Source organism: Odontesthes bonariensis, chromosome 16, assembly GCF_027942865.1.
Source record: "Odontesthes bonariensis isolate fOdoBon6 chromosome 16, fOdoBon6.hap1, whole genome shotgun sequence".
In the NCBI taxonomy this organism is placed as follows: Eukaryota; Metazoa; Chordata; class Actinopteri; order Atheriniformes; family Atherinopsidae; genus Odontesthes; species Odontesthes bonariensis.
Window position 1 is genome coordinate 15,581,511 of NC_134521.1, and position 20,330 is coordinate 15,601,840.

A 20,330-nucleotide genomic window follows, 5' to 3' on the forward strand; every position below is an offset into this window, starting at 1 on the left:
TGGCTGTTTTCATTTGAAAACTAAAATCGGGAGCTCGCTCCGTGGAACTTTAGCGACAAAGCATGGAGCCAGATAAAGGCCACACAAATTCAATAATTGACTGTTGTAGATGAGGAAGAAGCCTCGTGTGTTTTCATAAATGCGGTTTTTTTTAGATAATTCCTTTTTACCAGTTCACTTTCCTACCAGCGTCGTGTGTTTTTATTGAGATAATTCCTTTTTACCAGTTCACTTTCCTAACATGGGCTGTTGTTCCCTCTTGACAAACATCCACAATTTATAGTAGTCTTTGCCGAAACCCGGGATTGAACCAGGGACCTTCAGATCTTCAGTCTGAGCTATTTCGGCTACACAGGAACAAAATGGCCGTTTCATTTGGAAACTAAAACCGGGAGCTCGATCCTTGGAGCTTAGGCGACAAAGCTTTGGAGCCAGATAAAGGCCACAAAAATAAAATAATTGACTGTTGTAGATGAGGAAAAAGCCTCGTGTGTTTTCATTAATGCAGGTTTTTTGAGATAATTCCTTTTTACCAGTTCACTTTCCTAACATGGGCTGTTGTTCCCTCTTGACAAACATCCACATTTCATAGTAGTCTTTGCCGAAACCCAGGATTGAACCAAGGACCTTCAGATCTTCAGTCTGATGCTCTCCCAACTGAGCTATTTCGGCTACATGCGCAATTCATAGTAGTCTTTGCCGTAACCCGGGATTGAACCAGGGACCTTCAGATCTTCAGTCTGAGCTATTTCGGCTACACAGGGCCAAAATGGCCGTTTTCATTTGAAAACTAAAATCGGGAGCGCGCTCCGTGGAGCTTTGGCGACAAAGCTGTGGAGCCAGATAAAGGCCACAAAAATTCAATAACTGACTGTTGTAGATGAGGAAGAAGCCTTGTGTGTTTTCATTAATGCAGCTTTTTTTAGATAATTCCTTTTTACCAGTTCACTTTCCTACCAGCGTCATGTGTTTTCATTGAGATAATTCCTTTTTACCAATTCACTTTCCTACCAGCCTCGTATGTTTTCATTGATCTAGGTTTTTTGAGATAATTCCTTTTTACCAGTTCACTTTCCTACCAGCGTCATGTGTTTTCATTGAGATAATTGTGAGAATGCATTAAGCATTCTCACTATTAAGTTCCTGTTTCTCTTTATTATTATTCCGTATTCCATATTCTTCCGCCGTTTTTCGGCATTCAAATACTTCAGCATACTTTCAGCTATTTCAACAAATTTGGTATCAAAATGTTCAGCTCTTTCAGCTCTCGATGGGAAATATTTTTTGGTGTTTCTAACTTTTCAACTTTTTAAGATATTAAGCTTTTTGTTCAACTTTTTTCCCCATTAAAAGTAATGGTAAATCTTCAAATCCTTTCAAATCCTTTCAAATCCTTCAAATCTTAACTAGTTCAGCATACTTTCAGCTAGAGACACCATTCAAATTTTAAAATGTTCATAAGACATTCAGCTATTACAAAATGTTTCATCTTTTAAAAATATTCGGCCAATTTTTAAATATGACAGTTTCAAAAATATGAAAATTAAGTTCTTCAAATCCTTATCTTCAAATCCTTTCAAATCCTTCAAATCCTTTCAAATCGTAACTAGTTCAGCATACTTTCAGCTAGAGACACCATTCAAATTTTAAAATGTTCATAAGACATTCAGCTATTACAAAATGTTTCATCTTTTAAAAATATTTAGCCAATTTTGAAATATGACAGTTTAAAAAATATGAAAATGAAGTTCCTTCTTGGATTTTAGAGTGAGACATTCAGCAGTGCTGATAAGTTTCAACTTTTCAAACAAATTACTATAACTTTCATACAGTTTAACTGAGAGAAACAAATTATACCTTAAAATGTAGGTAAACTTGTCCTCTTTCAGCCAATGTAACTCACATGAACAGATTTTGAACTATGAGCCTTTAAGCTTGAACAACTTCTCAAATTCTGACGAAATCTGCCATTTTTGAATCAGCTTCAAGTGTTTCAAACTGCTTCCATTTAAATATAGTTCACTCCACAGATGTAAAACTACTTTGCTAACTTCTTCTAAGCCTTCTGCTTCTAACGATGTTGAAATTATTTTTCTAGCTGCTCAACTTTTCTCACAAAACGTATTTGAAGTCAGTGTTCGGCATCATTTCTCTCCCGCGATCGGCGGGCGGCCGTCTCATCTCTCCATATATGTTGTGTGTGTTGAAACTGCTTCGATTTAAATATAGTTGACTCCACAGATGTAAAACTACTTTGCTAAGTTCCTCTAAGCCTTCTGCTTCTAATGGTGTTAAAATTATTTTTCTAGTTGTTCAACTTTTGTCACAAGACGTGTTAGAAGACAGTCTGCGCCTCAGACTTGTCCCGCGGCTGCAGCAGCTGTGCTCTGTGTCTGTCTGTGTAGTCTTTAAATAGGTCATATGCACTTCCATTTTCACGAAACGACGTGGTCTAATGGTAACACTATCAGTTTTTCGTGCAGGTGGCCTGGGTTCAATCCCCAATATGTCAGATCAAAATTTTTTAATTTTTTTTTTATAACTATTTAAGCATACTTGCAGCCATTTCAACTGTTTCTAGCTTAAGTTTATCTTCAAATCCTTTCAAATCCTTCAAATCCTTTCAAATCTTAACTACTTTAGCATACTTTCAGCTAGAGACACCATTCAAATTTTAAAATGTTCAAATCTTTTAGCTTCTTAAGATTTTTTTAGCAAGGTAATTCAGCTCATGCATTCTCACAGCTGTTTCGCAGGAACAGCTCTTTCTAGTTCCTTTTTACCAGTTCACTTTCCTAACATGGGCTGTTGTTCCCTCTTGACAAACATCCACAATTTATAGTAGTCTTTGCCGAAACCCGGGATTGAACCAGGGACCTTCAGATCTTCAGTCTGATGCTCTCCCAACTGAGCTATTTCGGCTACATGCCCAATCCATAATAGTCTTTGCCGTAACCCAGAATTGAACCAGGGACCTTCAGATCTTCAGTCTGAGCTATTTCGGCTACACAGGGCCAAAATGGCCGTTTCATTTGGAAACTAAAACCGGGAGCTCGCTCCGTGGAGCTTAGGCGACAAAGCTTTGGAGCCAGATAAAGGCCACAAAAATAAAATAATTGACTGTTGTAGATGAGGAAAAGGCCTCGTGTGTTTTCATTAATGCAGGTTTTTTGAGATAATTCCTTTTAACCAGTTCACTTTCCTACCAGCGTCGTGTGTTTTCATTGAGATAATTCCTTTTTACCAGTTCACTTTCCTAACATGGGCTGTTGTTCCCTCTTGACAAACATCCACAATTTATAGTAGTCTTTGCCGAAACCCGGGATTGAACCAGGGACCTTCAGATCTTCAGTCTGAAATATTTCGGCTACACAGGGCCAAAATGGCCGTTTTCATTTGAAAACTAAAATCGGGAGCTCGCTCCGTGGAGCTTTGGCGACAAAGCTGTGGAGCCAGATAAAGGCCACAAAAATTCAATAATTGACTGTTGTAGATGAGGAAGAAGCCTCGTGTGTTTTCATTAATGCAGCTTTTTTTAGATAATTCCTTTTTACCAGTTCACTTTACTAACATGGGCTGTTGTTCCCTCTTGACAAACATCCACATTTCATAGTAGTCTTCTCCGAAACCCAGGATTGAACCTGGGACCTTCAGATCTTCAGTCTGATGCTCTCCCAACTGAGCTATTTCGGCTACATGCACAATTCATAGTAGTCTTTGCCGTAACCCGGGATTGAACCATGGACCTTCAGATCTTCAGTCTGAGCTATTTCGGCTACACAGGGCCAAAATGGCCGTTTTCATTTGAAAACTAAAATCTGGAGCGCGCTCCTTGGAGCTTTGGCGACAAAGCTGTGGAGCCAGATAAAGGCCACAAAAATAAAATAATTGACTGTTGTAGATGAGGAAGAAGCCTCGTGTGTTTTCATTAATGCAGTTTTTTTAGATAATTCCTTTTTACCAGTTCACTTTTCTACCAGCGTCATGTGTTTTCATTGAGATAATTCCTTTTTACCAATTCACTTTCCTACCAGCCTCGTATGTTTTCATTGATCTAGGTTTTTTGAGATAATTCCTTTTTACCAGTTCACTTTCCTACCAGCGTCGTGTGTTTTCATTGAGATAATTCCTTTTTACCAGTTCACTTTCCTAACATGGGCTGTTGTTCCCTCTTGACAAACATCCACAATTTATAGTAGTCTTTGCCGAAACCCGGGATTGAACCAGGGACCTTCAGATCTTTAGTCTGAGCTATTTCGGCTACACAGGGCCAAAATGGCCGTTTTCATTTGAAAACTAAAATCGGGAGCTCGCTCCGTGGAGCTTTGGCGACAAAGCTGTGGAGCCAGATAAAGGCCACAAAAATTCAATAATTGACTGTTGTAGATGAGGAAGAAGCCTTGTGTGTTTTCATTAATGCAGCTTTTTTTAGATAATTCCTTTTTACCAGTTCACTTTCCTAACATGGGCTGTTGTTCCCTCTTGATAAACATCCACAATTTATAGTAGTCTTTGCCGAAACCCGGGATTGAACGAGGGACCTTCAGATCTTCAGTCTGAGCTATTTCGGCTACACAGGGCCATATTTTATTTTTGTGGCCTTTATCTGGCTCCAAAGCTTTGTCGCCTAAGTTCCAAGGATAATTCCTTTTTACCAGTTCACTTTCCTACCAGCGTCGTGTGTTTTCATTGAGATAATTCCTTTTTACCAGTTCACTTTCCTAACATGGGCTGTTGTTCCCTCTTGACAAACATCCACATTTAATAGAAGGCTTTGCCGAAACCCGGGATTGAACCAGGGACATTCAGATCTTCAGTCTGAAATATTTCGGCTACACAGGGCCAAAATGGCCTTTTTCATTTGGAAACTAAAACCGGGAGCTCGCTCCTTGGAGCTTAGGCAACAAAGCTTTGGAGCCAGATAAAGGCCACAAAAATAAAATAATTGACTGTTGTAGATGAGGAAAAAGCCTTGTGTGTTTTCATTAATGCAGGTTTTTTGAGATAATTCCTTTTTACCAGTTCACTTTCCTACCAGCGTCGTGTCTTTTCATTGAGATAATTCCTTTTTACCAGTTCACTTTCCTAACATGGGCTGTTGTTCCCTCTTGACAAACATCCACATTTCATAGTAGTCTTCTCCGAAACCCAGGATTGAACCTGGGACCTTCAGATCTTCAGTCTGATGCTCTCCCAACTGAGCTATGTCGGCTACATCCACATTTCATAGTAGTCTTTGCCGAAACCCGGGATTGAACCAGGGACCTTCAGATCTTCAGTCTGAGCTATTTCGGCTACACAGGGCCAAAATGGCCGTTTTCATTTGAAAACTAAAATCGGGAGCTCGCTCCTTGGAACTTAGGCGACAAAGCTGTGGAGGCAGATAAAGGCCACAAAAATTCAATAATTGACTGTTGTAGATGAGGAAGAAGCCTCGTGTGTTTTCATTAATGCAGCTTTTTTTAGATAATTCCTTTTTACCAGTTCACTTTCCTAACATGGGCTGTTGTTCCCTCTTGACAAACATCCACATTTCATAGAAGGCTTTGCCGAAACCCAGAATTGAACCAGGGACATTCAGATCTTCAGTCTGAGCTATTTCGGCTACACAGGGCCAAAATGGCCGTTTTCATTTGAAAACTAAAATCGGGAGCTCGCTCCGTGGAACTTTAGCGACAAAGCATGGAGCCAGATAAAGGCCACACAAATTCAATAATTGACTGTTGTAGATGAGGAAGAAGCCTCGTGTGTTTTCATAAATGCGGTTTTTTTTAGATAATTCCTTTTTACCAGTTCACTTTCCTACCAGCGTCGTGTGTTTTCATTGAGATAATTCCTTTTTACCAGTTCACTTTCCTAACATGGGCTGTTGTTCCCTCTTGACAAACATCCACAATTTATAGTAGTCTTTGCCGAAACCCGGGATTGAACCAGGGACCTTCAGATCTTCAGTCTGAGCTATTTCGGCTACACAGGAACAAAATGGCCGTTTCATTTGGAAACTAAAACCGGGAGCTCGATCCTTGGAGCTTAGGCGACAAAGCTTTGGAGCCAGATAAAGGCCACAAAAATAAAATAATTGACTGTTGTAGATGAGGAAAAAGCCTCGTGTGTTTTCATTAATGCAGGTTTTTTGAGATAATTCCTTTTTACCAGTTCACTTTCCTAACATGGGCTGTTGTTCCCTCTTGACAAACATCCACATTTCATAGTAGTCTTTGCCGAAACCCAGGATTGAACCAAGGACCTTCAGATCTTCAGTCTGATGCTCTCCCAACTGAGCTATTTCGGCTACATGCGCAATTCATAGTAGTCTTTGCCGTAACCCGGGATTGAACCAGGGACCTTCAGATCTTCAGTCTGAGCTATTTCGGCTACACAGGGCCAAAATGGCCGTTTTCATTTGAAAACTAAAATCGGGAGCGCGCTCCGTGGAGCTTTGGCGACAAAGCTGTGGAGCCAGATAAAGGCCACAAAAATTCAATAATTGACTGTTGTAGATGAGGAAGAAGCCTTGTGTATTTTCATTAATGCAGCTTTTTTTAGATAATTCCTTTTTACCAGTTCACTTTCCTACCAGCGTCATGTGTTTTCATTGAGATAATTCCTTTTTACCAATTCACTTTCCTACCAGCCTCGTATGTTTTCATTGATCTAGGTTTTTTGAGATAATTCCTTTTTACCAGTTCACTTTCCTACCAGCGTCATGTGTTTTCATTGAGATAATTCCTTTTTACCAGTTCACTTTCCTAACATGGGCTGTTGTTCCCTCTTGACAAACATCCACAATTTATAGTAGTCTTTGCCGAAACCCGGGATTGAACCAGGGACCTTCAGATCTTCAGTCTGATGTTCTCCCAACTGAGCTATTTCGGCTACATGCCCAATCCATAAAAGTCTTTGCCGTAACCCAGAATTGAACCAGGGACCTTCAGATCTTCAGTCTGAGCTTTTTCGGCTACACAGGGCCAAAATGGCCGTTTCATTTGGAAACTAAAACCGGGAGCTCGCTCCGTGGAGCTTAGGCGACAAAGCTTTGGAGCCAGATAAAGGCCACAAAAATAAAATAATTGACTGTTGTAGATGAGGAAAAGGCCTCGTGTGTTTTCATTAATGCAGGTTTTTTGAGATAATTCCTTTTAACCAGTTCACTTTCCTACCAGCGTCGTGTGTTTTCATTGAGATAATTCCTTTTTACCAGTTCACTTTCCTAACATGGGCTGTTGTTCCCTCTTGACAAACATCCACAATTTATAGTAGTCTTTGCCGAAACCCGGGATTGAACCAGGGACCTTCAGATCTTCAGTCTGAAATATTTCGGCTACACAGGGCCAAAATGGCCGTTTTCATTTGAAAACTAAAATCGGGAGCTCGCTCCGTGGAGCTTTGGCGACAAAGCTGTGGAGCCAGATAAAGGCCACAAAAATTCAATAATTGACTGTTGTAGATGAGGAAGAAGCCTCGTGTGTTTTCATTAATGCAGCTTTTTTTAGATAATTCCTTTTTACCAGTTCACTTTCCTAACATGGGCTGTTGTTCCCTCTTGACAAACATCCACATTTCATAGTAGTCTTCTCCGAAACCCAGGATTGAACCTGGGACCTTCAGATCTTCAGTCTGATGCTCTCCCAACTGAGCTATTTCGGCTACATGCACAATTCATAGTAGTCTTTGCCGTAACCCGGGATTGAACCATGGACCTTCAGATCTTCAGTCTGAGCTATTTCGGCTACACAGGGCCAAAATGGCCGTTTTCATTTGAAAACTAAAATCTGGAGCGCGCTCCTTGGAGCTTTGGCGACAAAGCTGTGGAGCCAGATAAAGGCCACAAAAATAAAATAATTGACTGTTGTAGATGAGGAAGAAGCCTCGTGTGTTTTCATTAATGCAGTTTTTTTTAGATAATTCCTTTTTACCAGTTCACTTTCCTACCAGCGTCATGTGTTTTCATTGAGATAATTCCTTTTTACCAATTCACTTTCCTACCAGCCTCGTATGTTTTCATTGATCTAGGTTTTTTGAGATAATTCCTTTTTACCAGTTCACTTTCCTACCAGCGTCATGTGTTTTCATTGAGATAATTGTGAGAATGCATTAAGCATTCTCACTATTAAGTTCCTGTTTCTCTTTATTATTATTCCGTATTCCATATTCTTCCGCCGTTTTTCGGCATTCAAATACTTCAGCATACTTTCAGCTATTTCAACAAATTTGGTATCAAAATGTTCAGCTCTTTCAGCTCTCGATGGGAAATATTTTTTGGTGTTTCTAACTTTTCAACTTTTTAAGATATTAAGCTTTTTGTTCAACTTTTTTCCCCATTAAAAGTAATGGTAAATCTTCAAATCCTTTCAAATCCTTTCAAATCCTTCAAATCTTAACTAGTTCAGCATACTTTCAGCTAGAGACACCATTCAAATTTTAAAATGTTCATAAGACATTCAGCTATTACAAAATGTTTCATCTTTTAAAAATATTCGGCCAATTTTTAAATATGACAGTTTCAAAAATATGAAAATTAAGTTCTTCAAATCCTTATCTTCAAATCCTTTCAAATCCTTCAAATCCTTTCAAATCGTAACTAGTTCAGCATACTTTCAGCTAGAGACACCATTCAAATTTTAAAATGTTCATAAGACATTCAGCTATTACAAAATGTTTCATCTTTTAAAAATATTTAGCCAATTTTGAAATATGACAGTTTAAAAAATATGAAAATGAAGTTCCTTCTTGGATTTTAGAGTGAGACATTCAGCAGTGCTGATAAGTTTCAACTTTTCAAACAAATTACTATAACTTTCATACAGTTTAACTGAGAGAAACAAATTATACCTTAAAATGTAGGTAAACTTGTCCTCTTTCAGCCAATGTAACTCACATGAACAGATTTTGAACTATGAGCCTTTAAGCTTGAACAACTTCTCAAATTCTGACGAAATCTGCCATTTTTGAATCAGCTTCAAGTGTTTCAAACTGCTTCCATTTAAATATAGTTCACTCCACAGATGTAAAACTACTTTGCTAACTTCTTCTAAGCCTTCTGCTTCTAACGATGTTGAAATTATTTTTCTAGCTGCTCAACTTTTCTCACAAAACGTATTTGAAGTCAGTGTTCGGCATCATTTCTCTCCCGCGATCGGCGGGCGGCCGTCTCATCTCTCCATATATGTTGTGTGTGTTGAAACTGCTTCGATTTAAATATAGTTGACTCCACAGATGTAAAACTACTTTGCTAAGTTCCTCTAAGCCTTCTGCTTCTAATGGTGTTAAAATTATTTTTCTAGTTGTTCAACTTTTGTCACAAGACGTGTTAGAAGACAGTCTGCGCCTCAGACTTGTCCCGCGGCTGCAGCAGCTGTGCTCTGTGTCTGTCTGTGTAGTCTTTAAATAGGTCATATGCACTTCCATTTTCACGAAACGACGTGGTCTAATGGTAACACTATCAGTTTTTCGTGCAGGTGGCCTGGGTTCAATCCCCAATATGTCAGATCAAAATTTTTTAATTTTTTTTTTATAACTATTTAAGCATACTTGCAGCCATTTCAACTGTTTCTAGCTTAAGTTTATCTTCAAATCCTTTCAAATCCTTCAAATCCTTTCAAATCTTAACTACTTTAGCATACTTTCAGCTAGAGACACCATTCAAATTTTAAAATGTTCAAATCTTTTAGCTTCTTAAGATTTTTTTAGCAAGGTAATTCAGCTCATGCATTCTCACAGCTGTTTCGCAGGAACAGCTCTTTCTAGTTCCTTTTTACCAGTTCACTTTCCTAACATGGGCTGTTGTTCCCTCTTGACAAACATCCACAATTTATAGTAGTCTTTGCCGAAACCCGGGATTGAACCAGGGACCTTCAGATCTTCAGTCTGATGCTCTCCCAACTGAGCTATTTCGGCTACATGCCCAATCCATAATAGTCTTTGCCGTAACCCAGAATTGAACCAGGGACCTTCAGATCTTCAGTCTGAGCTATTTCGGCTACACAGGGCCAAAATGGCCGTTTCATTTGGAAACTAAAACCGGGAGCTCGCTCCGTGGAGCTTAGGCGACAAAGCTTTGGAGCCAGATAAAGGCCACAAAAATAAAATAATTGACTGTTGTAGATGAGGAAAAGGCCTCGTGTGTTTTCATTAATGCAGGTTTTTTGAGATAATTCCTTTTAACCAGTTCACTTTCCTACCAGCGTCGTGTGTTTTCATTGAGATAATTCCTTTTTACCAGTTCACTTTCCTAACATGGGCTGTTGTTCCCTCTTGACAAACATCCACAATTTATAGTAGTCTTTGCCGAAACCCGGGATTGAACCAGGGACCTTCAGATCTTCAGTCTGAAATATTTCGGCTACACAGGGCCAAAATGGCCGTTTTCATTTGAAAACTAAAATCGGGAGCTCGCTCCGTGGAGCTTTGGCGACAAAGCTGTGGAGCCAGATAAAGGCCACAAAAATTCAATAATTGACTGTTGTAGATGAGGAAGAAGCCTCGTGTGTTTTCATTAATGCAGCTTTTTTTAGATAATTCCTTTTTACCAGTTCACTTTACTAACATGGGCTGTTGTTCCCTCTTGACAAACATCCACATTTCATAGTAGTCTTCTCCGAAACCCAGGATTGAACCTGGGACCTTCAGATCTTCAGTCTGATGCTCTCCCAACTGAGCTATTTCGGCTACATGCACAATTCATAGTAGTCTTTGCCGTAACCCGGGATTGAACCATGGACCTTCAGATCTTCAGTCTGAGCTATTTCGGCTACACAGGGCCAAAATGGCCGTTTTCATTTGAAAACTAAAATCTGGAGCGCGCTCCTTGGAGCTTTGGCGACAAAGCTGTGGAGCCAGATAAAGGCCACAAAAATAAAATAATTGACTGTTGTAGATGAGGAAGAAGCCTCGTGTGTTTTCATTAATGCAGTTTTTTTAGATAATTCCTTTTTACCAGTTCACTTTTCTACCAGCGTCATGTGTTTTCATTGAGATAATTCCTTTTTACCAATTCACTTTCCTACCAGCCTCGTATGTTTTCATTGATCTAGGTTTTTTGAGATAATTCCTTTTTACCAGTTCACTTTCCTACCAGCGTCGTGTGTTTTCATTGAGATAATTCCTTTTTACCAGTTCACTTTCCTAACATGGGCTGTTGTTCCCTCTTGACAAACATCCACAATTTATAGTAGTCTTTGCCGAAACCCGGGATTGAACCAGGGACCTTCAGATCTTTAGTCTGAGCTATTTCGGCTACACAGGGCCAAAATGGCCGTTTTCATTTGAAAACTAAAATCGGGAGCTCGCTCCGTGGAGCTTTGGCGACAAAGCTGTGGAGCCAGATAAAGGCCACAAAAATTCAATAATTGACTGTTGTAGATGAGGAAGAAGCCTTGTGTGTTTTCATTAATGCAGCTTTTTTTAGATAATTCCTTTTTACCAGTTCACTTTCCTAACATGGGCTGTTGTTCCCTCTTGATAAACATCCACAATTTATAGTAGTCTTTGCCGAAACCCGGGATTGAACGAGGGACCTTCAGATCTTCAGTCTGAGCTATTTCGGCTACACAGGGCCATATTTTATTTTTGTGGCCTTTATCTGGCTCCAAAGCTTTGTCGCCTAAGTTCCAAGGATAATTCCTTTTTACCAGTTCACTTTCCTACCAGCGTCGTGTGTTTTCATTGAGATAATTCCTTTTTACCAGTTCACTTTCCTAACATGGGCTGTTGTTCCCTCTTGACAAACATCCACATTTAATAGAAGGCTTTGCCGAAACCCGGGATTGAACCAGGGACATTCAGATCTTCAGTCTGAAATATTTCGGCTACACAGGGCCAAAATGGCCTTTTTCATTTGGAAACTAAAACCGGGAGCTCGCTCCTTGGAGCTTAGGCAACAAAGCTTTGGAGCCAGATAAAGGCCACAAAAATAAAATAATTGACTGTTGTAGATGAGGAAAAAGCCTTGTGTGTTTTCATTAATGCAGGTTTTTTGAGATAATTCCTTTTTACCAGTTCACTTTCCTACCAGCGTCGTGTCTTTTCATTGAGATAATTCCTTTTTACCAGTTCACTTTCCTAACATGGGCTGTTGTTCCCTCTTGACAAACATCCACATTTCATAGTAGTCTTCTCCGAAACCCAGGATTGAACCTGGGACCTTCAGATCTTCAGTCTGATGCTCTCCCAACTGAGCTATGTCGGCTACATCCACATTTCATAGTAGTCTTTGCCGAAACCCGGGATTGAACCAGGGACCTTCAGATCTTCAGTCTGAGCTATTTCGGCTACACAGGGCCAAAATGGCCGTTTTCATTTGAAAACTAAAATCGGGAGCTCGCTCCTTGGAACTTAGGCGACAAAGCTGTGGAGGCAGATAAAGGCCACAAAAATTCAATAATTGACTGTTGTAGATGAGGAAGAAGCCTCGTGTGTTTTCATTAATGCAGCTTTTTTTAGATAATTCCTTTTTACCAGTTCACTTTCCTAACATGGGCTGTTGTTCCCTCTTGACAAACATCCACATTTCATAGAAGGCTTTGCCGAAACCCAGAATTGAACCAGGGACATTCAGATCTTCAGTCTGAGCTATTTCGGCTACACAGGGCCAAAATGGCCGTTTTCATTTGAAAACTAAAATCGGGAGCTCGCTCCGTGGAACTTTAGCGACAAAGCATGGAGCCAGATAAAGGCCACACAAATTCAATAATTGACTGTTGTAGATGAGGAAGAAGCCTCGTGTGTTTTCATAAATGCGGTTTTTTTTAGATAATTCCTTTTTACCAGTTCACTTTCCTACCAGCGTCGTGTGTTTTCATTGAGATAATTCCTTTTTACCAGTTCACTTTCCTAACATGGGCTGTTGTTCCCTCTTGACAAACATCCACAATTTATAGTAGTCTTTGCCGAAACCCGGGATTGAACCAGGGACCTTCAGATCTTCAGTCTGAGCTATTTCGGCTACACAGGAACAAAATGGCCGTTTCATTTGGAAACTAAAACCGGGAGCTCGATCCTTGGAGCTTAGGCGACAAAGCTTTGGAGCCAGATAAAGGCCACAAAAATAAAATAATTGACTGTTGTAGATGAGGAAAAAGCCTCGTGTGTTTTCATTAATGCAGGTTTTTTGAGATAATTCCTTTTTACCAGTTCACTTTCCTAACATGGGCTGTTGTTCCCTCTTGACAAACATCCACATTTCATAGTAGTCTTTGCCGAAACCCAGGATTGAACCAAGGACCTTCAGATCTTCAGTCTGATGCTCTCCCAACTGAGCTATTTCGGCTACATGCGCAATTCATAGTAGTCTTTGCCGTAACCCGGGATTGAACCAGGGACCTTCAGATCTTCAGTCTGAGCTATTTCGGCTACACAGGGCCAAAATGGCCGTTTTCATTTGAAAACTAAAATCGGGAGCGCGCTCCGTGGAGCTTTGGCGACAAAGCTGTGGAGCCAGATAAAGGCCACAAAAATTCAATAATTGACTGTTGTAGATGAGGAAGAAGCCTTGTGTATTTTCATTAATGCAGCTTTTTTTAGATAATTCCTTTTTACCAGTTCACTTTCCTACCAGCGTCATGTGTTTTCATTGAGATAATTCCTTTTTACCAATTCACTTTCCTACCAGCCTCGTATGTTTTCATTGATCTAGGTTTTTTGAGATAATTCCTTTTTACCAGTTCACTTTCCTACCAGCGTCATGTGTTTTCATTGAGATAATTCCTTTTTACCAGTTCACTTTCCTAACATGGGCTGTTGTTCCCTCTTGACAAACATCCACAATTTATAGTAGTCTTTGCCGAAACCCGGGATTGAACCAGGGACCTTCAGATCTTCAGTCTGATGTTCTCCCAACTGAGCTATTTCGGCTACATGCCCAATCCATAAAAGTCTTTGCCGTAACCCAGAATTGAACCAGGGACCTTCAGATCTTCAGTCTGAGCTTTTTCGGCTACACAGGGCCAAAATGGCCGTTTCATTTGGAAACTAAAACCGGGAGCTCGCTCCGTGGAGCTTAGGCGACAAAGCTTTGGAGCCAGATAAAGGCCACAAAAATAAAATAATTGACTGTTGTAGATGAGGAAAAGGCCTCGTGTGTTTTCATTAATGCAGGTTTTTTGAGATAATTCCTTTTAACCAGTTCACTTTCCTACCAGCGTCGTGTGTTTTCATTGAGATAATTCCTTTTTACCAGTTCACTTTCCTAACATGGGCTGTTGTTCCCTCTTGACAAACATCCACAATTTATAGTAGTCTTTGCCGAAACCCGGGATTGAACCAGGGACCTTCAGATCTTCAGTCTGAAATATTTCGGCTACACAGGGCCAAAATGGCCGTTTTCATTTGAAAACTAAAATCGGGAGCTCGCTCCGTGGAGCTTTGGCGACAAAGCTGTGGAGCCAGATAAAGGCCACAAAAATTCAATAATTGACTGTTGTAGATGAGGAAGAAGCCTCGTGTGTTTTCATTAATGCAGCTTTTTTTAGATAATTCCTTTTTACCAGTTCACTTTCCTAACATGGGCTGTTGTTCCCTCTTGACAAACATCCACATTTCATAGTAGTCTTCTCCGAAACCCAGGATTGAACCTGGGACCTTCAGATCTTCAGTCTGATGCTCTCCCAACTGAGCTATTTCGGCTACATGCACAATTCATAGTAGTCTTTGCCGTAACCCGGGATTGAACCATGGACCTTCAGATCTTCAGTCTGAGCTATTTCGGCTACACAGGGCCAAAATGGCCGTTTTCATTTGAAAACTAAAATCTGGAGCGCGCTCCTTGGAGCTTTGGCGACAAAGCTGTGGAGCCAGATAAAGGCCACAAAAATAAAATAATTGACTGTTGTAGATGAGGAAGAAGCCTCGTGTGTTTTCATTAATGCAGTTTTTTTTAGATAATTCCTTTTTACCAGTTCACTTTTCTACCAGCGTCATGTGTTTTCATTGAGATAATTCCTTTTTACCAATTCACTTTCCTACCAGCCTCGTATGTTTTCATTGATCTAGGTTTTTTGAGATAATTCCTTTTTACCAGTTCACTTTCCTACCAGCGTCGTGTGTTTTCATTGAGATAATTCCTTTTTACCAGTTCACTTTCCTAACATGGGCTGTTGTTCCCTCTTGACAAACATCCACAATTTATAGTAGTCTTTGCCGAAACCCGGGATTGAACCAGGGACCTTCAGATCTTTAGTCTGAGCTATTTCGGCTACACAGGGCCAAAATGGCCGTTTTCATTTGAAAACTAAAATCGGGAGCTCGCTCCGTGGAGCTTTGGCGACAAAGCTGTGGAGCCAGATAAAGGCCACAAAAATTCAATAATTGACTGTTGTAGATGAGGAAGAAGCCTTGTGTGTTTTCATTAATGCAGTTTTTTTTAGATAATTCCTTTTTACCAGTTCACTTTCCTAACATGGGCTGTTGTTCCCTCTTGACAAACATCCACAATTTATAGTAGTCTTTGCCGAAACCCGGGATTGAACCAGGGACCTTCAGATCTTCAGTCTGATGCTCTCCCAACTGAGCTATTTCGGCTACATGCACAATCCATAATAGTCTTTGCCGTAACCCAGAATTGAACCAGGGACATTCAGATCTTCAGTCTGAGCTATTTCGGCTACACAGGGCCAAAACGGCCGTTTCATTTGGAAACTAAAACCGGGAGCTCGCTCCGTGGAGCTTAGGCGACAAAGCTTTGGAGCCAGATAAAGGCCACAAAAATAAAATAATTGACTGTTGTAGATGAGGAAAAGGCCTCGTGTGTTTTCATTAATGCAGGTTTTTTGAGATAATTCCTTTTAACCAGTTCACTTTCCTACCAGCGTCGTGTGTTTTCATTGAGATAATTCCTTTTTACCAGTTCACTTTCCTAACATGGGCTGTTGTTCCCTCTTGACAAATATCCACATTTCATAGTAGTCTTCGCCGAAACCCGGGATTGAACCAGGGACCTTCAGATCTTCAGTCTGATGCTCTCCCAACTGAGCTATGTCGGCTACATGCACAATTCATAGTAGTCTTTGCCGTAACCCGGGATTGAACCATGGACCTTCAGATCTTCAGTCTGATGCTCTCCCAACTGAGCTATGTCGGCTACATCCACATTTCATAGTAGTCTTTGCCGAAACCCGGGATTGAACCAGGGACCTTCAGATCTTCAGTCTGAAATATTTCGGCTACACAGGGCCAAAATGGCCGTTTTCATTTGAAAACTAAAATCGGGAGCTCGCTCCGTGGAGCTTTGGCGACAAAGCTGTGGAGCCAGATAAAGGCCACAAAAATTCAATAATTGACTGTTGTAGATGAGGAAGAAGCCTTGTGTGTTTTCATTAATGCAGCTTTTTTTAGATAATTCCTTTTTACCAGTTCACTTTCCTAACATGGGCTGTTGTTCCCTCTTGACAAACATCCACATTTCATAGTAGTCTTCTCTGAAACCCAGGATTGAACCTGGGACCTTCAGATCTTCAGTCTGATGCTCTCCCAACTGAGCTATTTCGGCTACATGCACAATTCATAGTAGTCTTTGCCGTAACCCGGGATTGAACCATGGACCTTCAGATCTTCAGTCTGAGCTATTTCGGCTACACAGGGCCAAAATGGCCGTTTTCATTTGAAAACTAAAATCGGGAGCGCGCTCCGTGGAGCTTTGGCGACAAAGCTGTGGAGCCAGATAAAGGCCACAAAAATTCAATAATTGACTGTTGTAGATGAGGAAAAAGCCTCGTGTGTTTTCATTAATGCAGTTTTTTTTAGATAATTCCTTTTTACCAGTTCACTTTCCTACCAGCGTCGTGTGTTTTCATTGAGATAATTCCTTTTTACCAATTCACTTTCCTACCAGCCTCGTATGTTTTCATTGATCTAGGTTTTTTGAGATAATTCCTTTTTACCAGTTCACTTTCCTAACATGGGCTGTGTTTCCCTCTTGAGAAACATCCACATTTCATACATGAGGCTTCTTCCTTTTGTGCGTTAGAGTTGGTCCTTGGAGTAGTTCCTCTCAAAACATCAAAGTTGTGGTACTGTGGTTAGAGTGACTGCCTAGCATGTAAATCTCTTGCGTCAGTGCAGGTTCGAATCCAGCAGTGGTAATTTCAAGTTTTCCCCTCATACTCTCTCTTGTCTCTAACCAAGCCCGTTTCTTAAGTTTTTTTTTCTTTAGGCTATCCCTTGGCCGAAGGCCAGCGACCATGTTTCAACATGCCTCTTAAAATAGCACCTTCGAATCCCGTGTGAACTCTTGCTTACATGAGTTATGTTATCTGTAATCAATCAGGAGCAGTGGCTCTATAAACTTCAATGAACTCTCGCTAAAATGTAAGTTACTGTTATTAGGCCGTAAGGTGAACCTCGAAAACTCCTTCAGAACACCAGGCTTGTTCCACGCTCTCCGTACCAAACACGCTTCAGCTCATAAAAAGATTGAGTTATGTTGAGGTTTAAAAAAAGTTTCGCCGCTCAGAACGCAGTACTTTTTTAGTTCGCAACTTTTAAAGGAATAACTAGTGCCTGGCAAGGCGTATGTACATATTCGGCAGGCGTAATAACAGTTTGGTTCGCGAGAGGTGCCACGGTTGAGACGTCATCAGAATGGACGAATCGGATAGCTGGTATGTCAGCTGAGCTGGTAAACAAAAACAGCACCGCATTAGCAGCGCGATCATCCAGCAGTACCGAAGAAGACGAAATTTCGACCGAAAGATTTGTTACATGCACATATCTTCTGTTAAGCATGAGGAAACACAGAATTTCACCTGCACAAGGTGGAATGGAAGGAATCAGAAGGAACAAATAAAGAAGCACTTGCTGAGTTCTTATACGATGCGTGGCCACATGCTGATCTTACAGCAGTGGGAAGAAACCTCAGCTTGTACATAGCACATCAACACCAATGTCACCGTGACTGTACTGGAAGGTGTGCAGTCTGTTCATGCTGTGGAAGACCTGCAGTGTGACCACGAAGAATGTGACACTGGTGTTTTTGCATGCACAACATGCTGCACAGGAACATAAGACTGTCATTATTAAGAGCCCTGACACTGATGTAGCAGTCATTGCTGTGAGTGCAGAAAGATTTGCCATGCAGCTTGTACTTTTTCACAGGGACGGGCAACAGAACACGCATAATGGACATTACCAAGGTGTCATCAGCTCTCGGAGCCAGTGTGTGTTCAGCCTTGATTGGGATCCATACATTCACTGGGTGTGACACCACAAGGCAAAAAGAAGACATTTGCTGTGGCATACGAGAAAGATGTCTACCTGAAGGCTTTCAGAAATCTGGGGACTGAATTTAACTTGGACCACTCTACATTTGCATTACTTTGCAAATATGTGTGCCATTTGTACGATCAGCCAACCGCAGAAAACATCAATGAGGCTAGGTACAAAGCTTTCTGTATGGCATCATCAGCCTTGCCAGAATTATCTATCCCCCCAACAAGTGATGCCCTCCACCAGCACTGCAAAAGGGCAAATTATCAGGCTAAAATAATGAGGTCATGTGTAAAGCAAAAGATTGGCACTCCATCTCCCGCTGGACATGGTTGGCATCTGGAAGATGGAAATCTTCAAGTGACATGGATAACAAGAAATCTAGCACTGACAGTGAGGAATAGTGTGTGTGTGCTTTTTTTTTTTACCTCTATTCTATTCCATTTGTATCATTCCTTTTATTATGGTTGTGTATATATGTATATAAGTTTATGCCGGTTGATATAAATGCCAGTTGATGTGTATGCCCTACTTGTTTCGACTTTTTTATGTGTTGCATAGTTATTAGTGAATAAATCAATAAATGAATACCTGAATGGTCCTTATCATTGATAATTAGAATTATTTCCATTCATTAATAAAAAATGACAACATGAAAAGGTAACCTTATCATCCACTTGCACAATAGTTGTTTGTACTATAAATAAAACACTGTTTGGAATTAATTTAGCCCACGTTACAAACACGTGGGTGGTTATCAATAATTATTGGAATTCCATTAATTGATCAAAATGACAACATGAAAGGTCACTTGCATAATTGTGCTTCGTGCTGTAAATAAAGCACTATTTAGAATTTATTTGGCTCAATTCAGAAATACATGAATGAGCATTATCGTTGATAATTATTATTTTACGTTCACTTTAAAATGATATTTTGCGAGATTCCTTTCTGTAGGTTAGATTTGACAGCACCAGGCAGGTTGTCATTTTTCCAGTTTGTTGTCGTGAATCGGCAACGTGATTGGTCTAGCGCGGTCACGTGGTGTCTTGTGACGTCAAAATCGTCATTCAGCCGAGGAAAATATTTCTTCAGAAAACGTCTCTGTTTAAAAAAAGTACAGGATTCTGTGACGCGTAACTTTTTTTAGAAGTGCAAAATAACTTGGTCATTTTTATCAGCGAACGGGCATGTAGTTCGGAGAGCACGGAGCGAGCCTAAACGAAAACGGGGTTCACCTTAAGGAATCTGGAGCAGTTGCTCCATACATTTCAATGATGCACCCCCCATCAAATTAAGCTGTATCTAGTTTTTATGTGGTATTGGACAAACTTGATTTCTTTTTCATATCCATCTGTTCCTGTTAACGGGCCTAACTATTCTATAAGGAGTAGCCACACTGAACTTACCATTATCCAGGAGATGTTCCAGCTTGACTATCATGTTTTATTCAGCTTCAAATTAATTCAATGCCCATCAGAAAACATGTAAAATTACCAATGACTAAACTAACAATATAGCCTGTGTTTCTGTGTACATGTAGTTCATAATGCTGAAGGAACTGAACCAGAAAAAAAAAATTTATTTATATTTACAATATTAACAGTCTTTCTCACTTTGGTATTCCATGCTGGGTGCGGGATCTTGTGTCCTTCCTGGATGCATTGTGATGCACAAGTAGGTCCTTCTTGTCCCTCCACATTGGTTTCTTTCCAGTTAAGTTTTGTGTGTGTGAGTGTTTGCATGATAATGTTCCACCATACCTTTTACCGTTCAACATGTTACCCTCTTGAAGTTCCAAGTGCACAAACCGACCAAATAAATGCGTCTTGTTACGGGCCAGTCGGACCTATAAATATAACAAACAGTGACACTGATTGTACAGACAGTTGGGTTACTTATTGTGGGGTTTTTTATTTTTTATTTTTAATATTGCTGTTTAATTTGTGTTCACAGCCATAGACTCCGTGCCCTCTTACGCAGGACAGACAGGCTACGGAGATCCCTTTTCCAATGGGCCATTCATTCAACTGTTTAACACACCGAAGGGCACCAAGTCAGACATCATCACAAGTACAAAGAAAACACAGTTCTACTTCCTGTTTATGAGTATTTTAACATTATTTGTCTGA

At 40.3% G+C, this 20,330-nt stretch overlaps 3 non-coding genes across 3 annotated transcripts; all 3 read right to left on the minus strand.

Annotated features, from left to right (window-relative positions):
• Positions 1-2,849: 2,849 nt before the first annotated feature.
• On the minus strand, positions 2,850-2,922 carry trnaf-gaa (transfer RNA phenylalanine (anticodon GAA)). The gene has a single exon. It is a non-coding gene; the product is annotated as a tRNA-Phe (tRNA).
• A 6,902-nt stretch (positions 2,923-9,824) lies between these two features.
• Positions 9,825-9,897, minus strand: trnaf-gaa (transfer RNA phenylalanine (anticodon GAA)). The gene has a single exon. It is a non-coding gene; the product is annotated as a tRNA-Phe (tRNA).
• Positions 9,898-15,443: 5,546 nt separating this feature from the next.
• Positions 15,444-15,516, minus strand: trnaf-gaa (transfer RNA phenylalanine (anticodon GAA)). Its single transcript has one exon. It is a non-coding gene; the product is annotated as a tRNA-Phe (tRNA).
• Between the last annotated feature and the right edge of the window lie 4,814 nt (positions 15,517-20,330).